The following is a 20581-nucleotide window of genomic DNA, read 5'->3' on the forward strand; positions in this document are numbered from 1 at the left end:
ATGTCTACAACCACCAACTTACCGTCCGAAGACAAGGCCGAGTATAGCCCACAAAATATCCGCCAAGGCACAACCCAAGGGGGGCGCCAACCCAGACAGGAAGACCACGTCAGTGACTTAACCCACTCAAGTGACGCACCCCTCCCATGGACGGCATGGAAGAACACCAGTAAGTCAGTGACTCAGCCCCTGTAATAGGGTTAGAGGCAGAGAATCCCAGTGGAAAGAGGGGAACCGGCAAGGCAGAGACAGCAAGGGCGGTTCGTTGCTCCAGCCTTTCCGTTCACCTTCACACTCCTGGGCCAGACTATACTTAATCATAGGACCTACTGAAGAGATAAGTCTTCAGTAAAGACTTAAAGGTTGAGACTGAGTCTGCGTCTCTCACATGGGTAGGCAGACATTCCATAAAAATGGAGCTCTATAGGAGAAAGCCCTACCTCCAGCCATTTGCTTAGAAATTCTAGGGACAATTAGGAGGCCTGCGTCTTGTGACCGTAGCGTACGTGTAGGTATGTACGGCAGGACCAAATCGGAAAGATAGGTAGGAGCAAGCCCATGTAATGCTTTGTAGGTTAGCAGTAAAACCTTGAAATCAGCCCTTGCCTTAACAGGAAGCCAGTGTAGGGAGGCTAGCACTGGAGTAATATGATCAAATTTTTTGGTTCTAGTCAGGATTCTAGCAGCCGTATTTAGCACTAACTGAAGTTTGTTTAGTGCTTTATCCGGGTAGCCGGAAAGTAGAGCATTGCAGTAGTCCAGCCTAGAAGTAACAAAAGCATGGATTAATTTTTCTGCGTCATTTTTGGACAGAAAGTTTCAGATTTTTGCAATGTTCACCCACGACTACGTGGCCATGCACGCCTCCAACTCAGTCATCAAGTTTGCAGACGACACAACAGGGGTAGGCTTGATTACCAACAACGATGAGACAGGGAGGAGGTGAGGACCCTCGGAGTATGGTGTCAGGAAAATAACCTCTCACTCAATGTCAGCAAAACAAAAGAGATGATCGTGGACTTCAGGAAACAGCAAAGGGAGCACCCCCCATCCACATTAAAGGGACAGCAGTGGAGAAGGTGGAACGTTTTAAGTTCTTCAGTGTAAATATCACTGACAAACTGAAATGGTCCACGCACACAAACAGTGGGGTGAAGAAGGAGCAACAGCGCCTCTTAAACCTCATGAGGCTGAAAAAATGTGGCTTGTCAACGAAAACCCTCACTAACTTTTACAAGTGCACAATTGAGAGCATCCTGACAGGCGGTTTCACCACCTGGCACGGAAACTGCACCGCCCACAACCGCAAGGCTCTCCAGAGGGTGGTGCAACGCATCACAGGGGGCAATCTACCTGCCCCCCACGACACCTACAACACCCGGCAAAAAAGAAGGCCAAAAAGATCATCAAGGAGAGGAACCACCCGAGCCACTGCCTGTTCACCCCGTTTCCATCCAGAAGGTGAGGTCAGTACAGGTGCATCAAAGCTGGGACAGAGAGATTAAAAAACAGCTTCTATCTCAAGGCCATCAGATTGTTATACAGCCACCACTAGCATAGAGAGGCAGCTGCCTACCTATAGACTTGATATCATTGGCCACTTTAATAAATGGAACACTAGTCACTTCAATAATGCCACTTTAAGAGTGTTTACATATCTCACATTACTCATCTCATATATACACTGCTCAAAAAAATAAAGGGAACACTTAAACAACACAATGTAACTCCAAGTCAATCACACTTCTGTGAAATCAAACTGTCCACTTAGGAAGCAACACTGATTGACAATACATTTCACATGCTGTTGTGCAAATGGAATAGACAACAGGTGGAAATTATAGGCAATTAGCAAGACACCCCCAATAAAGGAGTGGTTCTGCAGGTGGTGACCACAAACCACTTCTCAGTTCCTATGCTTCCTGGCTGATGTTTTGGTCACTTTTGAATGCTTTCACTCTAGTGGTAGCATGAGACGGAGTCTACAACCCACACAAGTGGCTCAGGTAGTGCAGCTCATCCAGGATGGCACATCAATGCGAGCTGTGGCAAGAAGGTTTGCTGTGTCTGTCAGCGTAGTGTCCAGAGCATGGAGGCGCTACCAGGAGACAGGCCAGTACATTAGGAGACGTGGAGGAGGCCGTAGGAGGGCAACAACCCAGCAGCAGGACCGCTACCTCCGCCTTTGACCTCCAGCAGGCCACAAATGTGCATGTGTCTGCTCAAACGGTCAGAAACAGACTCCATGAGGGTGGAATGAGGGCCCGACGTCCACAGGTGGGGGTTGTGCTTACAGCCCAACACCGTGCAGGACGTTTGGCATTTGCCAGAGAAGACCAAGATTGGCAAATTCGCCACTGGCGCCCTGTGCTCTTCACAGATGAAAGCAGATTCACACTGAGCATGTGACAGACGTGACAGAGTCTGGAGACGCCGTGGAGAGCGTTCTGCTGCCTGCAACATCCTCCAGCATGACCAGTTTGGTGGTGGGTCAGTCATGGTGTGGGGTGGCATTTCTTTGGGGGGCCGCACAGCCCTCCATGTGCTTACCAGAGGTAGCCTGACTGCCATTAGGTACCGAGATGAGATCCTCAGACCCCTTGTGAGACCATATGCTGGTGCGGTTGACCCTGGGTTCCTCCTAATGCAAGACAATGCTAGACCTCATGAGGCTGGAGTGTGTCAGCAGTTCCTGCAAGAGGAAGGCATTGATGCTATGGACTGGCCCGCCCGTTCCCCAGACCTGAATCCAATTGAGCACATCTGGGACATCATGTCTCGCTCCATCCACCAACGCCACGTTGCACCACAGACTGTCCAGGAGTTGGCGGATGCTTTAGTCCTGGTCTGGGAGGAGATCCCTCAGGAGACCATCCGCCACCTCATCAGGAGCATGCCCAGGCGTTGTAGGGAGGTCATACAGGCATGTGGAGGACACACACACTACTGAGCCTCATTTTGACTTGTTTTAAGGACATTACATCAAAGTTGGATCAGCCTGTAGTGTGGTTTTCCACTTTAATTTTGAGTGTGACTCCAAATCCAGACCTCCATGGGTTGATAAATTGGATTTCCATTGATTATTTGTGTGTGATTTTGTTGTCAGCACATTCAACTATGTAAAGAAAAAAGTATTTCATAAGATTATTTCATTCATTCAGATCTGGGATGTGTTATTTTAGTGTTCCCTTTATTTTTTTGAGCAGTGTATATATATACTGTATAATGTATCCTTCACTATCTATTCTTTACTATCTATTGCATCTTAGCCGCTCTGTCACTGTTCATCCATATATTTTATACTTATATATTCTTATCCCATTCCTTTACCAGATTGTGTGTATTAGGTTTTGTTGTGGAATTTGTTAGATATTAGGTTTTGTTGTGGAATTGTTAGATATTACCTGTTAGATGCTGCTGCACTGTCGGATCTAGAAGTATAAGCATTTTGCTACCCTCACAATAACATTTGCTCACCATGAGTATGTGACCAATACAATTTGATTTGATTTGAAAGTATGGACCACAGCTAGCTCAATGTTAACTACAATCCCAACACTCTGTTTTGACATTTAATAATCATCACTTGTGGTACAGTTTTGGAAACAATAGGAACTCAACTTTCATATCAGCGATAAATACTTTTTCAAATACAAAAGATAACCTTACTGTATGCAGATTTGGCATAGTTCCACCCGACTGTGTTTGGAATAACTCACGCCTTCAGTAGGCAACATACAGTACCACAATTCCTCCCACCTTGCACACACATTTCCATCGGAGCACAACTGGGGAGAAAGATGTTTTTATTCAAAACATAGCCGTGTGCAGCTGTGCTAAAACTGCATACAGTTAGTGTATCTTTTGTATTTGAAAAAAAAAATGTAAGTTAAGTTCCAAATGTTTCCAAAACCATAAGGGAGAGTGGGGGTAAGTTGAAACAAAGGGTTAGTTGAGCCACCCCTTGTTTCTAGGAAACCATACACAAACTTAATAATGTGACCAAATATTTGGGAAAAAGTCATCATTTAATGGAAGCTAAAGGAAGAAACCACATGGAAAAAAGTGGTAAGTAAGTCAGGTCTAAAAAACGGATTTTCACAAAGTCAAATTAATTTATTGTTATTGGTTTTATGATGCTTTTACTTAAACCAAAGTAGATCATTTAAAGATTGTTTTATACATCAGTTGGAGTCTCTTTAAGCTACAATATGGTCACAGTAATATAGTATGTTGTCCCTCCCTCATCATTCTACTTGTACAGATGTAGGATCTTAATTTGAGCCAATTTAAAAAATTATCCTGCAGCAACAGGACATTTTAATTATTTTGTGGATTATAATACATTTACATTTTTGTAGGGGTTGATACATTTTTCGTAAGGGAAAAGTCTGAAATTTCAAAGTGGAAATTACAAACTTTAGAAGCCTTTTTAAACCTCAAATACATTACAAGTTTTACATGAAAGTGCATCCTTGTAGCTGTGTGGGCTAATATAGTCAAAATGTTTGCCAATGGCCATGGGGTAAGTTGAGCCAATTGCCACATACAAATGATGATTACACTTGGTCAGTTGTATGCATAATATACATTGTATTTTTGCAATGTGTCATGCACATAACCTCAACATAGTGTATTTTCATTGTAACAGAGCAGACATCATCATGCCCCGTGTATACAAACATAAAACAAGCAAGGGTCTAGTCCCCCTTGAGGTTCTTGATAGAGCAGCCAAGGAAGTGAGAGAAGGAAAGAAGTCCATTTGAACAGCAGCAAGGGATGAACAAATAGACTGAATGACACTGAAGAGGTACATTAATAAAAAATACTATTAACATGTACCTGTGTGAAAGAGAGGCTATGATAGAGTAGCAGAGGCACACCAGGTCTTATATGATGACATGGAGTCTCAGCTTGATTAAGAGAGGCTATGATAGAGTAGCAGAGGCACACCAGGTCTTATATGATGACATGAAGTCTCAGCTTGATAAAGAGAGGCTATGATAGAGTAGCAGAGTCACACAAGGTCTTATATGATGACATGGAGTCTCAGCTTGATGAACATATCAAGAATCTCACAGACCAGTTTCATGGGCTTAGTAGCCTTTAATATAGAGAACTGCCTACCAAACAACCTCCCTTTCCCAGATAGCTGGTAGAGAAATGGAAGGGTAAGTGATATTGAACAGAGAGATCCACACTGAATGTAAAAATACATTTAAGATATACAATATAGCACACCCCCATTCCTTTAATTAAACCTTGACCTAGCAGCACCATCCCCCACTGTATTTGTCTTTGTATTTATTACGGATCCCCATTAGCTGCTACCAAAGCAGCATCTACTCTTCCTGGAGTCCAACAAAATTAAGATTTCTCAACACATTGTGTGCCCTCAGGCCCCTATTCCACCACTACCACATATCAACAGTACTAAATCCATGTGTATGTATAGTGCGTATGTTATCATGTGTGTGTGTGTGTGTGTGTGTGTGTGTGTGTGTGTGTGTGTGTGTGTGTGTGTGTGTGTGTGTGTGTGTGTGTGTGTGTGTGTGTGTGTGTGTGTGTGTGCTTGTGTCTGTGCCAATGTTTGTGTTGCTTCACAGTCCCCGCTGCTCCATACGGTGTTTTGTTAATCTGTTTTTTAAATGTAATTCTACTGCTTGCATCAGTTACTTGATGTGGAATAGAGTTCCATGTAGTCATGGCTCTATGTAGTACTGTGCGCCTCCCATAGTCTGTTGGGGACTGTGAAGAGACCTCTTGTGACATGTCTTGTGGGGTATGGATGGGTATCCGAGCTGTGTGCCAGTAGTTTAGACAGACAGCTCGGTTTATTCAACTTGTCAATACCTCTCATAAATAAAAGTAGTGATGAAGTCAATCCCTCCTCCACTTTCAGCCAGGAGAGATTGACATGCATATTATTAATATTAGCTCTCTGTGTACATCCAAGGGCCAGCCGTGCTGCCCTGTTCTGAGCCAATTGCAATTTTCCTAACTCCTTTTTTGTGGCACCTGACCACATGACTGAACAGTAGTCAAGGTGCAACAAAACTAGGGCCTGTAGGACCTGCCTTGTTGATAGTGTTGTTAAGGCAGAGCATCGCTTTATTATAGACATACTTCTCCCCATCTTAGCTACTACTGCATCAATATGTTTTGACCATGACAGTTTACAATCTAGTGTTACTCCAAGCAGTTTAGTCATCTCAACTTGCTCAATTTCCACGTTATTTATTACAATATTTAGTTGAGGTTTAGGGTTTAGTGAGAGTTTTGTTCCAACTACAATGCTTTTAGTTTTATAAATATTTAGGGCTAACTTATTCCTTGCCACCCACTCTGAAACTAACTGCAGCTCTTTGTGGAGTGTTGCAGTCATTTCAGTCGCTGTAGTAGCTGACGAGTATAGTGTTGAGTCATCCGCATACATAGAAACTCTGGCTCTACTCAAAGTCAGTGGCATGTCGTTAGTAAAACATTTAAAAAGCAAGGGGCCTAAACAGCTACCCTGGGGAATTCCTGATTCTAACTGGATTATGTTGGATAGGCTTCCATTAAAGAACACCCTCTGTGTTCTGTTAGACAAGTAACTCTTTATCCACATTAAAGCAGGGGGTGTAACGCCATAACACATGCGTTTTTCCATCAGCAGACTATGATCAATCATGTCAAAAGCTGCACTGAAGTCTAACAAGACAGCACCCACAATCATTTTATCATACATTTCTCTTAGCCAATCATCAGTCATTTGTGTAAGCGCTGTGCTTGTTGAGTGTCCTTCCCTATAAGCATGCTGACATTCTGTTGTCAATTTGTTTACTGTAAAATAGCATTGTATCTGATCAAACACACATTTTTTCCAGAAGTTTACTAAGGGTTGGTAACTGGCTGATTGGTCGGCTATTTGAGCCAGTAAAGGGGGCTCTACTATTCTTGTGTAGAAGAATGACTTTAGCTTCCTTCCAGGCCTGAGGGCACATGCTCTCTAGTAGGCTTAAATTGAATATGTTGCAAATAGGAGTGGCAATATCATCTGCTATTATCCTCAGTAATTTTCCATCTAGATTGTCAGACCCCGGGGGCTTGTCATTGTTGATAGACAACAATAATTGTTTCACCTCTTCCACACTGACTTTACGGAATTCAAAAGTACAATTCTTGTCTTTCATAATTTGGTCCGATATACTTGGATGTGTAGTGTCAGCGTTTATTGCTGGCATGACACCCCTAAGTTTGCTTATCTTGCCAATGAAAAAGTCATTAAAGTAGTTTGCAATATCAGTGGGGTTTGTGATGAATGAGCCATCTGATTCAATGAATGAAGGAGCCGAGTTGCTTTTTTCCCCCAAAATGTCATTTAAGGTGCCCCTAAGCTTTTTACTATCATTCTTTATGTCATTTATCTTTGTTTCATAGTGTAGTTTCTTTTTCTTTAGTTTAGTCTCATGATTTCTTAATTTGCATTACGTTTGCCAATCAGTTGGGCTGCCAGTCTTAATTGCCATACATTTAGCCTCATCCCTCTCAACCATACAATTGTTCAATTCCTCATCAATCCAAGGGGATTTAACAGTTGTTACAGTAATTTTCTTAATGGGTGCATGCTTGTTAATAATTGGAATAAATAGTTTCTTAAATGTGTCAAGTGCAGCGTCTGGTTGCTCCTCATTACATACCATAGACCGGCAAATATTCTTTACATCATCAACATAAACTACAAAACTTCTTGTATGACCTCTTATACACTATATTAGGCCCAGCCTTTGGAACTTTGGTTTTCCTAGATATGGCTATTATATTGTAATCACTACATCCTATGGATTTGGATACTGCTTTAAAGAACATATCTGCAGCGTTAGTAAAAATGTGATCAATACATGTTGATGATTCAATTCCTCTGACCGGTAGTGGCGGCGTGGGATAGGCCAGTTGTGGCTGCTGAAGTGACGTCGTCAGACGGACCCGTTGTGGTGACGTCAGACGGCCCAGTTGCAGCTGCCGAAGTTGTGGCGGCGCCGGACGGGCCATTCCCGCTGTCTCCCTTAACTTCTATGGGCTACGTGGGACGCTAGCGTCCCACCTGCGGGACACAGCCAGTGAAATGTCAGGGTGGCAAATTCAAAAACAACAAAATGACATAATTCAAATTTCTCAAACAAACAACTATTTTACACCATTTTAAAGATACACTTCTCCTTAATGTAACCACATTGTCCGATTTCAAAAAGGCTTTACAGCGAAAGCAAAACATTAGATTATGTTAGGAGAGTACATAGACAAAGATAACCACACAGCCATTTTCCAAGCAAGGACATGTGTCACAAAAACCCAAAACACAGCTAAATGAAGCACTAACCTTTGACGATCTTCATCAGATGACACTCCTAGGACATTATGTTACACAATACATGTATGTTTTGTTCGATAAAGTTCATATTTATATCCAAAAACAGCCTTTTACATTGGCACGTGATGTATTCCCACTAAAACCTCCGGTGAATGTACACATCAATTTACAAAAATACTCATCATAAACGTTGACAAAATAAATAACAATTATTTAAAGAATTATAGATAGACTTCTCCTGGATGCAACCGCTGTGTCAGATTTTAAAATAGCTTTACGGAGAAAGCACCTTTTTCAATATTCTGAGTACATAGCTTGCCATCACAGCAAGCTATGCAGACACCCACCAAGTTCGGGGTCACCTAAACTCAGAATTAGTATTAGAAATATTCTCTTACCTTTGCTGATCTTCGTCAGAATGCACTCCCAGGACTGCTACTTCCACAAGAAATGTTGTTTTTGTTCCAAATAACCCATATTTATGTCCAAATACCTCCGTTTTGTTTGTGCGTACAGAGCACTATCCAAAGGCATAACGCGCGAGCGCGGTACCAGAGACGAAAAGTCTAAATGTTCCATTATCGTTCTTAGAAGCATGTCAAACGCTGTTAAAAATGAATCTTTATGGTATTTTTAACGTAAAAATGCGATAATATTCCAACCGGACAATAGCATATTCATTCAAGAAGAAAAAGAAAGAACGGCGCGCTCGTGGGATCGCGCATATCCAATCCCTTTGGCCCCAGGCAGTCCACTGATTGACTGAGCTACTATACTCTGCCCAGTGACAGGAGAATGCTGAAAGAACTTTCTGAAGGCTGTTGACAGCAAATGGAAGCCTTAGGAAGTGCAACGTGACCCCACAGATACTGAGTTTCGATAGAGATTCAAAAGAAGAACTACAATTCTCAGACTTTCCACTTCCTGGTTGGATTTTTCTCAGGTTTTTGCCTGCCATATGAGTTCTGTTATACTCACAGACACCATTCAAACAGTTTTAGAAACAGAGTGTTTTCTATCCAAATCTACTAATAATATGCATATTCTAGTTTCTGGGCCAGAGTAGTAACCAGTTTAATTTGGGTACGTTTTTCATCTGGCCGTAAAAAAATACTGCCCCCTACACCTCAACAGGCTAATGGTCGATTCTTCTGTCACGTTTCTAACAATGATTCGGGAAACAGGCTGCGTAATATTTTTTTTAAAATTATACCTCAAATTACGACGTGGCGAAGACCAAACAAACACTATACAAAACACAGGGTTGAAACCCAAACAAAAGAGTGAGGATTACCTCGAATAAATACACACGTGCACAATGATTAACACACGGGACGAGACCCGTAATCATCTCCACAATCCACAAGGGCACGAAAGCCCAAAACACACAGCACAGGTACTCACACGCACCCACGGGTATTGTATCCGCACCCACGGGTATTGTAACAAAAATCAACAGACAACGGAAACCAAAGGGCACACTTATACAAGTACTAACAAGTGGCAATAGGCACTCTGTTGATATCACATACTGTACATATTATCAAGCATTTCACACATATTATCCAGATACTAACTGTTAGCACTTGGTGGTCTATAGCAGCTTCCCACCAGAATGGGCTTTAGGTGAGGCAGATGAACCTGTAGCCATATTACTTCAACAGTATTTAACATGAGATCCTCTCTAATCTTTACAGGAATGTGGTTCTGAATATAGACAGCGACACCGCCTCCGTTGGCATTTCTGTCTTTTCGGTAGATGTTATAACCATGTATTGCTACCACTGTATCAAAGGTATTATCTAAGTGAGTTTCAGAGATAGTCAGAATATGAATCTGTTACAAGCAAGTTATTGACTTCATGGATCTTGTTTCTTAGGCTACATCTGTTAATATGAGCTATTTTCAGCACTTTCTAGGTTGCTTGATTGTTTTTAATGCTTTACTGGGAAGCTTATCAGAGGTAGACTTACTCATGTTATTTACATTGGAGCTGATAGTGCAGGGTGAGCTGCATAAAGTGGTCTTCCTACTATTGCACACCGCCTCAGTGCTAACAGTGTAACTCTGGTTTATAAGCTCATGATTACTGCTGACAATAGCTGTAGGATAAACAGATGTATACGGTGCAATTAGGGGTACATAAATTAAATTACTTACACTATGCTTGCCAATGCCCCTAAAATCATGTACATTTGATGCAGCATTATGACGACTCATTGTCACAATGGTAGGGATTAACTGAGCTGGTCTTGGATCATTTACCAGTCATTGTTTCAACGCAGCCTTGAAATGCGTGGAGCCAAGATGTCCAGGAGCCAAGATGATTTGGATGGACTCCGTCATTCATGTAGAGTATCTTCTGTTTCCAGAAGTTGTCATAGTTATCAATAAAAGTGACTCCAGCAGAGCTACAGTAGTCTTTTAGCCAGATGTGTAATGCCAGTGGTCTGCTGACTCTTTCACACCCGCAGGACAATAACACCCACTTACCCCAAGGAAGCTTCCAAGAGACCACTTTTTTTGGACAAACTATGTTTTCAAAAATCTTATGTTTACATGAATTCTGATTATCTCCAGGGATACACATCTTTGTTAGAATGAATACTATATTTCCCTTGACGTAGTGATGCTGAATGTAAAAAATGGCTCAATTTACCCCCTTCTTCCCTATTGATCACAATATAGAATTTTACTAACTGACAGTAATCTCCCAGTTTCAAGCAATAGAGATCTTTTAAAGCACTTAAAATGTTCAGCTTTAGAGAGCGAAATTGATCTCCATCACCCTCCAAAGCAAACCTTATCTCCAGTCACCCTCACTGCCAACCTCTGAATATGAATGAACTGGCTTTTACACGGACCGACCGCCTATTGAGTTATAAATCTTCACATAGGTAGTAAAGTGACTTGAAATGAGGGCACTTTGTGAGGAAAATAAGTTTGTGAATACTCTATGGGGCTATAATAACACTGGAATAATTTTGTCCCACTCTTATCTCTTCCACCCACCTTTGCGTCTGAAAAGGTTTGTAGCTGCAATCCCATATTCACTATTTGCAGAGGGAGCTGGCTGATTCTTGACACCATAATCTCATATGAAAAGGTGCCTATCGGGAATATGTGCAGGTATTTATCAAATAAGAATGATGCCATTCGTGATATACCATACAATAATAACAGAACAATCACTTTATTTTTCCTCACTCTCTCCATCACACTTCCAGTTGAATAAGTCCCTGAGTGGAAAACTTTATAGGGAGCATTGTTACAGCTGATAAGGGGAATCTGATTGGAGGAGAAGGAACTGAGAGATCTGTTGTTGTCGACTTCACACAAATGTTTTCTCTCTTGTGCCATATGCAATGCTTAAGGTACCCCGCCTTCTAAACCAGAGCATCTGCACTTGGCTTTCTCGCCATAAAACAATGACTCTAAATGTGTTGTCAACCTCTGGCGATGACAGTGCTCACAACAAATTAACAAAAGCTTGTGCCTTCAGAGTGGACTGAGCCCTGCCTGAGGCCCAGGGCTAAATGAAGCTAAAGCAGTTGATCTCCCAGAGGCCAAAGTGTTGTAGGACTAGAGAGAGAAACCTTCTAGTATCAAGTCAACTGTCTGTAGCTGGTAGAACAATACTGCACCGAACATCATAGATAGATGTAAAACTGCGCGACTAAGGTCTCTTCGGCAAAAAAACGTCAAAAATAATGACAGATTTCTAGAGCAATCTTTGATTAATTCTGACGATTTTGAGGAAGTGTATACTGGCTATGGCGTCTCAAAATGGACATACATTTACATTTTAGTCATTTAGCAGACGCTCTTATCCAGAGCGACTTACAGTAGTGAATGCATACATTTCATTTCATGCATTTTATATATATATTTTTTTGTACTGGCCCCCCGTGGGAATCGAACCCACAACCCTGGTGTTGCACACACCATGCTGGCGTTGCAAACACCATGCTCTACCAACTGAGCCACAGGGAAGTGGACAAACAGTACTATTGCCTCTTTTTTTCTCATTTTTTAAGCGAAGGTCTTTTATGTGAGTATGGAGAACACGTTCTGTTCGGCTAGCCGAGTTCCTAGGCGCCAGCCGAACTGATGCATGCTGACGCCTTAAGACTACAATGTCAAAGGGCCACGTCAGCACTGCAGTATCTTTACACACTAAAGGAGAACGTCATTGTTCAAAGTGTAAAAGCTCTGCCTCTCCGTTTTCAGTCCCCCAAAAATGTTGCCATGCCAACCTTTCAATTCTACCGACATGACTTGAGTCTTTGAATGTGCCTGTTTGCTGCAGACGCAGTAGTGTTTCTCTGGTTCTTATCAAGGCTGACAGTGTTGCACAATGGTACACTTCAGCCCAATGTGCTAAGATGGTAATATTATGAAATGTATTCAAACTGAGTGTTAAACTGTATGGTAGCAAACGTGCCATAAGGCAGTTCTCCTCTCCATCAGATTGAATCTTGCACAAAGATGAGGTGACATTATATTTCACATAGTCAGCAGACTTCCTAACAGCAGGTAGCCTAAAGTTGGTCCATGGACAGGTTGTGTTGTCCGTAAAGTGTGCATAAACAAAATCATTTCAAACTGTTGCCTCCCGTTGGCAGCCTAGACATGGACATGTGTGCACATTGACCTTATCACACATAAGCAAACCGAAGTCTCTATAATGCCCCTTCCTTGTGTACTTAGGATGACAGCTACACAACGGCTAATACCTTTTCGATGTATTTGGAGAGGGAAACGCAGGAAGCGAAGAGTGAGTGAATTAGATTATAGTGGCATTGGAAGTCCACTTGCATCTTGAAAGTAAGCCTTTTGTCAACATATAATTGAGTTGTGAGTTACGAAACTTGCCAAGCCTTTCTAGCATAGGTCATATGTACATTTTATAACATCCACATAGGCTTAATATAACATACATTAAAACAAACATTGCTGCCTCATATCATTATATAGTAGCTACATTTACGCTTTATGAGTATATTGCATAGATTTCTCCACTTGGTTGTCCACATCTAGCTAGAGGCAGACAACTGGTTTAGTTGAACATTTAGTTTCTCTGCATCCTTCATTTGCGTGGAAGGCAGCTGAAACCCAGAGCAGGACTCAATGTTGAGTGATCACAGTAATTAACACAACACACAATGAGCAATGAACAAATAGGAAATGGGCACAGACTTATGAAGGCCTATGCATTTAATCCTTTGCCACTTCACGTTAATAACATGTTTTCGTCACTACATACAGGTGTAGGATCTTAATTTGATCACCCTCTATTAGGAGAACTTTAATGCAATGCAGGAAATGTAAAACTTGTAGTGCATTTGAGGTATAAAAAGGCTTCTGAAGTTTGATATTAAAATTAACATTTTCTGTTGCTGCAGGATTATTTTCTTGCTGTAGCAAACTGGCACAAAATAAGATCCTACATCTGTACAAATAGAATGTTCAGGAAGGGAGGGAGGCACAACATATTATATTACTGTGACCAAAATGTTGTTTCAAGTTGAGTGGCAGCAAGACAAATCCCTGTGACAAGATTAGGGATTTAAATGACCATCAAAGGCAGAATCCAACTGGTTGATAAACACTAGGAGGAACAGGATATGATGAGCCCACCAACGCACTGGCAGATGAATGACTGAGACTAATCAACTTCATCAACACTACATTATGGCCAATGAAGCAAACACTGCTGCAACAACAACTATATCTCAATTCTCTATAACAGAACAGAGGAAGCCATTCTCATCCTCAGCCCTTTAACTGAGTAAAATAAAAAAGAAGTAATTTAACCTTAATTTAATTAGGCAAGTCAGTTAAGAACAAATTCTTATTTACAATGAAGGCTTGCCCCGGCCAAACCCAGACGACGCTGGGCCAATTATGCACCACCCTACGGGACTCCCAATCACATCCGGTTGTGATACAGCCTGGAATTGAACCAGGGTCTGTAGTGATGCCTCTAGCACTGAGATGCAGCACCTTAGACCACTGCACCACTCAGGAGCCCGAAACTGATGCAACCCCAGAACCCTGCCCTTTGACTGATGCATCCCCACAACCCTGACCTTTGACTGATGCATCCCCAGAACCCTGCCCTTTGACTGATGCATCCCCAGAACCCTGCCCTTTGACTGATGCATCCCCACAACCCTGACCTTTGACTGATGCATCCCCAGAACCCTGACCTTTGACTGACGCATCCCCACAACCCTGACCTTTGACTGATGCATCCCCACAACCCTGACCTTTGACTGATGCATCCCCACAACCCTGATCTTTGACTGATGCATCCCCAGAACCCTGACCTTTGACTGATGCATCCCCAGAACCCTGCCCTTTGACTGATGCATCCCCAGAACCCTGCCCTTTGACTGATGCATCCCCAGAACCCTGCCCTTTGACTGATGCATCCCCAGAACCCTGCCCTTTGACTGATGCATCCCCAGAACCCTGCCCTTTGACTGATGCATCCCCACAACCCTGATCTTTGACTGATGCATCCCCAGAACCCTGACCTTTGACTGATGCATCCCCAGAACCCTGCCCTTTGACTGGTGCATCCCCAGAACCCTGACCTTTGACTGATGCATCCCCAGAACCCTGCCCTTTGACTGATGCATCCCCAGAACCCTGCCCTTTGACTGATGCATCCCCAGAACCCTGACCTTTGACTGATGCATCCCCAGAACCCTGCCCTTTGACTGATGCATCCCCAGAACCCTGACCTTTGACTGATGCATCCCCAGAACCCTGCCCTTTGACTGATGCATCCCCAGAACCCTGCCCTTTGACTGATGCATCCCCAGAACCCTGCCCTTTGACTGATGCATCCCCAGAACCCTGCCCTTTGACTGGTGCATCCCCAGAACCCTGACCTTTCACTGATATTGACTGGTTCACAATGTCACTAATGTGTAGACTACTAATGTATCTAAGTATGATGGTACAATAGTATGTACAATAGTCCCTAATACACCCTAAGTAGACATTTCTCTTAACCCCCAGAGTCTACAACATTTTTGTATGATATCTACTAATCTAGCTAACATATCTGTTATTCTGCATACTGCTATTCTGTTCCTGTCGTCTATGGTAGTATGGACGATAAGTAGCCTAAAACTAGAGGAGTAATGGTTAGACTGCTCTATGAATGGGTGCATATCTCCATCTAGTGGACGTCTTGTGTACTGCTTGTGTCATTATTATGTCTCATTGTGTCTGGACCTATGATAGCTCAGCTATCAATCAAGCTGAATTTCCTACTTGTGTGCTTTACATTAAATACACAATATGAACATTAACCATAATTGTTGCACACCTCCAAGAAATTTCATAGATTATCTTTTAAATGTTGTCGTTATAATGACATACAATACATGTGAAAAACAGAACATAACCACAAGTGTTATTGGTGGTATTATTTTTAATCATGATGAGCATTTTTCTAAGGGAACAGGGATTGTAGGACGAGGGCTGGAGAAAGGCACTCTCCATGTTACACCTTGTTGAGACTGGGTTAGTGACAGGCTAAACAAAGAAACCACACCCTCTCTTCCTTTCACACATAGGATAAAGCCCTTAGTAACACCAACCTGCCTATTAACCCTAACATGACCTGTAGGTTATCGCTACCAGAACTGGGATAACTGTAATTTTAACTATGCTTTGTGGAAAGTAACTATTTTCGAGGGGGAACAAATAGTTACTTTGGAGGTGACAAACTATTTGAATACAGATCTCAGGAAGTGACTGTTATTGGATTGGCTGCCTTCAACAACGCCAGGGTTGTAAATTCAGAAAAAAAAGAAACACCCCTTTTTCAGGACCCTAAGGTCACAGTTATGAAAACTTAGGACACTAAAGAGGCCTTTCTACTGACTCTGAAAAACACCAAAAGAAAGATGCCCAGGGTTGCTGCTCATCTGCGTGAATGGGCCTTATTCATGCTGCAAGGAGGCATGAGGACTGCAGATGTGGCCAGGGCAATAAATTACAATGTCCGTACTGTGAAACGCCTAAGACAGCGCTACAGGGAGAGAGGACGGACAGCTGATTGTCCTCGCAGTGGCAGACCACGTGTAACAACACCTTATTCAATTCAGTATGAGAACGGTAGCCCCTATCTGCAAAAGCAGAGTGTCTGCAGAAAGCTGAGTATCTTGGTTATTGATCTGTGCCTTCCAATCTTTTGTGTGACTTACTACCATGTATGGGCATACGAGTGTATAAGGGCAGGTCGAGCCGATGACCTCATTTCAAGATGGCTGCTACCTACATTCCGGTTAGCGTTGTGAAGCATAAACAAAATGAACACGGAATACGTTGATTCACACCAAAAGCCAGGACTCCACAGATCATGAGGATGTCTTATTTGCCTGGCTGTGACCTACCATTATCACCAGCCCCGAGAGTCAAAATGTTAATTTTACACAATGTTTTCACCAACCAGCAAACATATATATTTGTTCAATTTTACCCCTTTTTCTCCCCAATTTCATGGTATCCAATTGCTAGTTACAGTCCTATCCCATCGCTTCAACTCCCGTACAGACTTGGGAGAGGCGAAGGTCAAGAGTCGTGCGTCCTCCGAAACACAACCCAGCCAGGCCACACTGCTTCCTGACACAACACCCGCTTAACCCGGAAGCCAGCCGCACCAAAGTGTTGGCAGAAACACCTGGTGACCATGTCAGCGTGCACTGTGCCCGGCCCGCCACAGGAGTCGCTAGTGCACGATGGGACAGGAACATCCTTGCCAGCCAAACCCTCCCCTAACCCGGACAACACTGGGCCAATTCATCACCACACCATGGGTCTCCCGGTCACGGCAAGCTGCAACAGAGCCTGGACTCAAACCCAGGTGGCACAGCTAGCATTGCGATGCAGTGCCTTAGACCACTGAGCCACTGAGGAGGCCAGCAGCAAATGTTTAACAAGGTAAGCTTCCATTTGGTCTGTCTTTAAGCTGTAGCTACACGAGGGGTATGAAATGAATCCTTAGGTTGGTGGGAACAAATCTAGCATGTTGACAATGCTGTATGACTTAATGGCAACATCGAATGTCCACCGAGTGACTATATCTTTGCACATCAAAAATATGATGTTGCCTGCTTACGTGCTGTAGGCATCGATTACACAGGGGATTGGCTACTTTGACACCTTGACAGCATTGTAGCCAATGAGATAAGCTTTCCAGGGATATGCAGTTGACCTGGGTGGGACAAAGCAAGGCCTAGAACCTTTTATGCGTAATGGAAACTATTACTACCTGGCTCAGAGAGTTGGAAATGTCCCGTGACCACACCTGACACCACTTACTAAAACATCTTCCCATTTCTAGCTGTTAGGTCTATCAATACCATTTCTAGTTGTTAGGTCTATCAATCCCATTTCTAGCTGTTAGGTCTATCAATACCATTTCTAGTTGTTAGGTCTATCAATACCATTTCTAGTTGTTAGGTCTATCAATACCATTTCTAGTTGTTAGGTCTATCAATCCCATTTCTAGTTGTTAGGTCTATCAATCCCATTTCTAGTTGTTAGGTCTATCAATACCATTTCTAGTTGTTAGGTCTATCAATACCATTTCTAGTTGTTAGGTCTATCAATACCATTTCTAGTTGTTAGGTCTATCAATACCATTTCTAGTTGTTAGGTCTATCAATACCATTTCTAGTTGTTAGGTCTATCAATACCATTTCTAGTTGTTAGGTTTATCAATACCATTTCTAGCTGTTAGGTCTATCAATACCATTTCTAGTTGTTAGGTCTATCAATACCATTTCTAGTTGTTAGGTCTATCAATACCATTTCTAGTTGTTAGGTCTATCAATACCATTTCTAGTTGTTAGGTCTATCAATCCCATTTCTAGTTGTTAGGTCTATCAATACCATTTCTAGTTGTTAGGTCTATCAATCCCATTTCTAGTTGTTAGGTCTATCAATACCATTTCTAGTTGTTAGGTCTATGAATACCATTTCTAGTTGTTAGGTCTATCAATACCATTTCTAGTTGTTAGGTCTATCAATACCATTTCTAGTTGTTAGGTCTATCAATACCATTTCTAGTTGTTAGGTCTATGAATACCATTTCTAGTTGTTAGGTCTATCAATCCCATTTCTAGTTGTTAGGTCTATCAATACCATTTCTAGTTGTTAGGTCTATGAATACCATTTCTAGTTGTTAGGTCTATCAATACCATTTCTAGTTGTTAGGTCTATCAATACCATTTCTAGTTGTTAGGTCTATCAATCCCATTTCTAGTTGTTAGGTCTATCAATACCATTTCTAGTTGTTAGGTCTATGAATACCATTTCTAGTTGTTAGGTCTATCAATACCATTTCTAGTTGTTAGGTCTATCAATACCATTTCTAGTTGTTAGGTCTATCAATACCATTTCTAGTTGTTAGGTCTATCAATACCATTTCTAGTTGTTAGGTCTATCAATACCATTTCTAGTTGTTAGGTCTGTCAATACCATTTCTAGTTGTTAGGTCTATCAATACCATTTCTAGTTGTTAGGTCTATCAATCCCATTTCTAGTTGTTAGGTCTATCAATCCCATTTCTAGTTGTTAGGTCTATCAATACCATTTCTAGTTGTTAGGTCTATCAATACCATTTCTAGTTGTTAGGTCTATCAATACCATTTCTAGTTGTTAGGTCTATCAATACCATTTCTAGTTGTTAGGTCTATCAATACCATTTCTAGTTGTTAGGTCTATCAATACCATTTCTAGTTGTTAGGTCTATCAATACCATTTTGTTCTGATATTGTTCACATGTTGTGGAAGCCATCTGATGTGTTTCCAGCTCTTCCCTTGGTCGTATTTCTCGCGGGGCAGAAATCTCAGAGACCAATTGGTACACTCTGATTTACCACCACAAGATTTTCCTGAACAACGTCTATTTGCGCCCCTACTGGATGGAAATTACAAGTGTAATGGCTGTGCTCTATGCAATGGCACTTATAAATGTAGATCCTTCAAACACCCACAAACAGGGAAACAGATCCCAATCAAAGGTGTTATTACGGGCTCCACTAAGGCAGTTATTTATCTTATAACTTGTCCTTGTGGTAAAAATGATGTGGGTAAAACAAAGCATGAATTAAAAGTACGTATCTCAGAGCATCGTAGCACCATTAGGTGCAAAAACTTGACTTACCCAGTTGCATCATACCCTGATGAAGACAGCTTGGCTGTCGAAAAGGTGGATATTACATTTTTGCATCTGAGCTCCTAGAGTGTGCGGCTCTCCCTTAATTTCGTGTTTCCAGCTCTAGCCATCAATAATTCACTTATAGCTTGTAAATAACGGTTATTGTTGTGTGTGCTTGATCTTGTGTATTCTGAACTATGTAACTCCTATCTATCTTCTGATCATTTCCTCATAATCTCCCAGATGTCTTCACTCCAAATATACCACGTTTTTGCATGTCAGAATCATGTAATTACACATGAATAGCAGTTAGTTTGGGGTATTTGGGTCTATTTAAGCGGAAATCTACATTTCGCCATTACATTTAAGAGGTTAAAACTGTTCTTTTGTAATAAAACTGCAATTACTTTTGGAGCAACATTTTATTTTTATGTTTTTACATAATACTTTGGTAATTGCATTTTAATTGCATAGCAATGAGCTGAGAGGTTTTGTAACTACTGTACATGAGGAAAAGTTACTTCCTTATTCCACTTATGTAATAACTCCATTATTATGAAATTATAAAGCACTTTTTTTTAAGTCCTATGTAACAATGTTGCTATTGTAATAATCACAAAGTTACTACACGTAAGAACTTGATGTAAAGTGTTACTGTATTACCTCATGTCACTAATTATAGAAATATATTTGTTAGAAGCTGCAAAAGTGGTCTACTCTAATGTTGAGGGGATTCCATGTCCCTCGTGCATTTAATTATAGGCTATAGGCAATATTAATATTCATATCTAAGAGCCCTCTGAACCATGTACTTATATTAATATATTTAGATGAGCTAAAATAACTGCTGTAGTTTTTGGATCTTCATAAGATATTTGTCAGCCATTGAAATACATTGAAATACCTCCAAATATTATTTGGTGTTCTGGGACCAGTATTTGAATATCAAAGAAAATAGTTGCCTTTTAGTTGAAACTCTATGAAAACTATATATGACTACCTCGAGTATTTGAAAAGTTGGTATTTTCAAATCAACTACA

This window comes from Salmo trutta, chromosome 19 (assembly GCF_901001165.1).
Source record: "Salmo trutta chromosome 19, fSalTru1.1, whole genome shotgun sequence".
Taxonomy (NCBI): Eukaryota; Metazoa; Chordata; class Actinopteri; order Salmoniformes; family Salmonidae; genus Salmo; species Salmo trutta.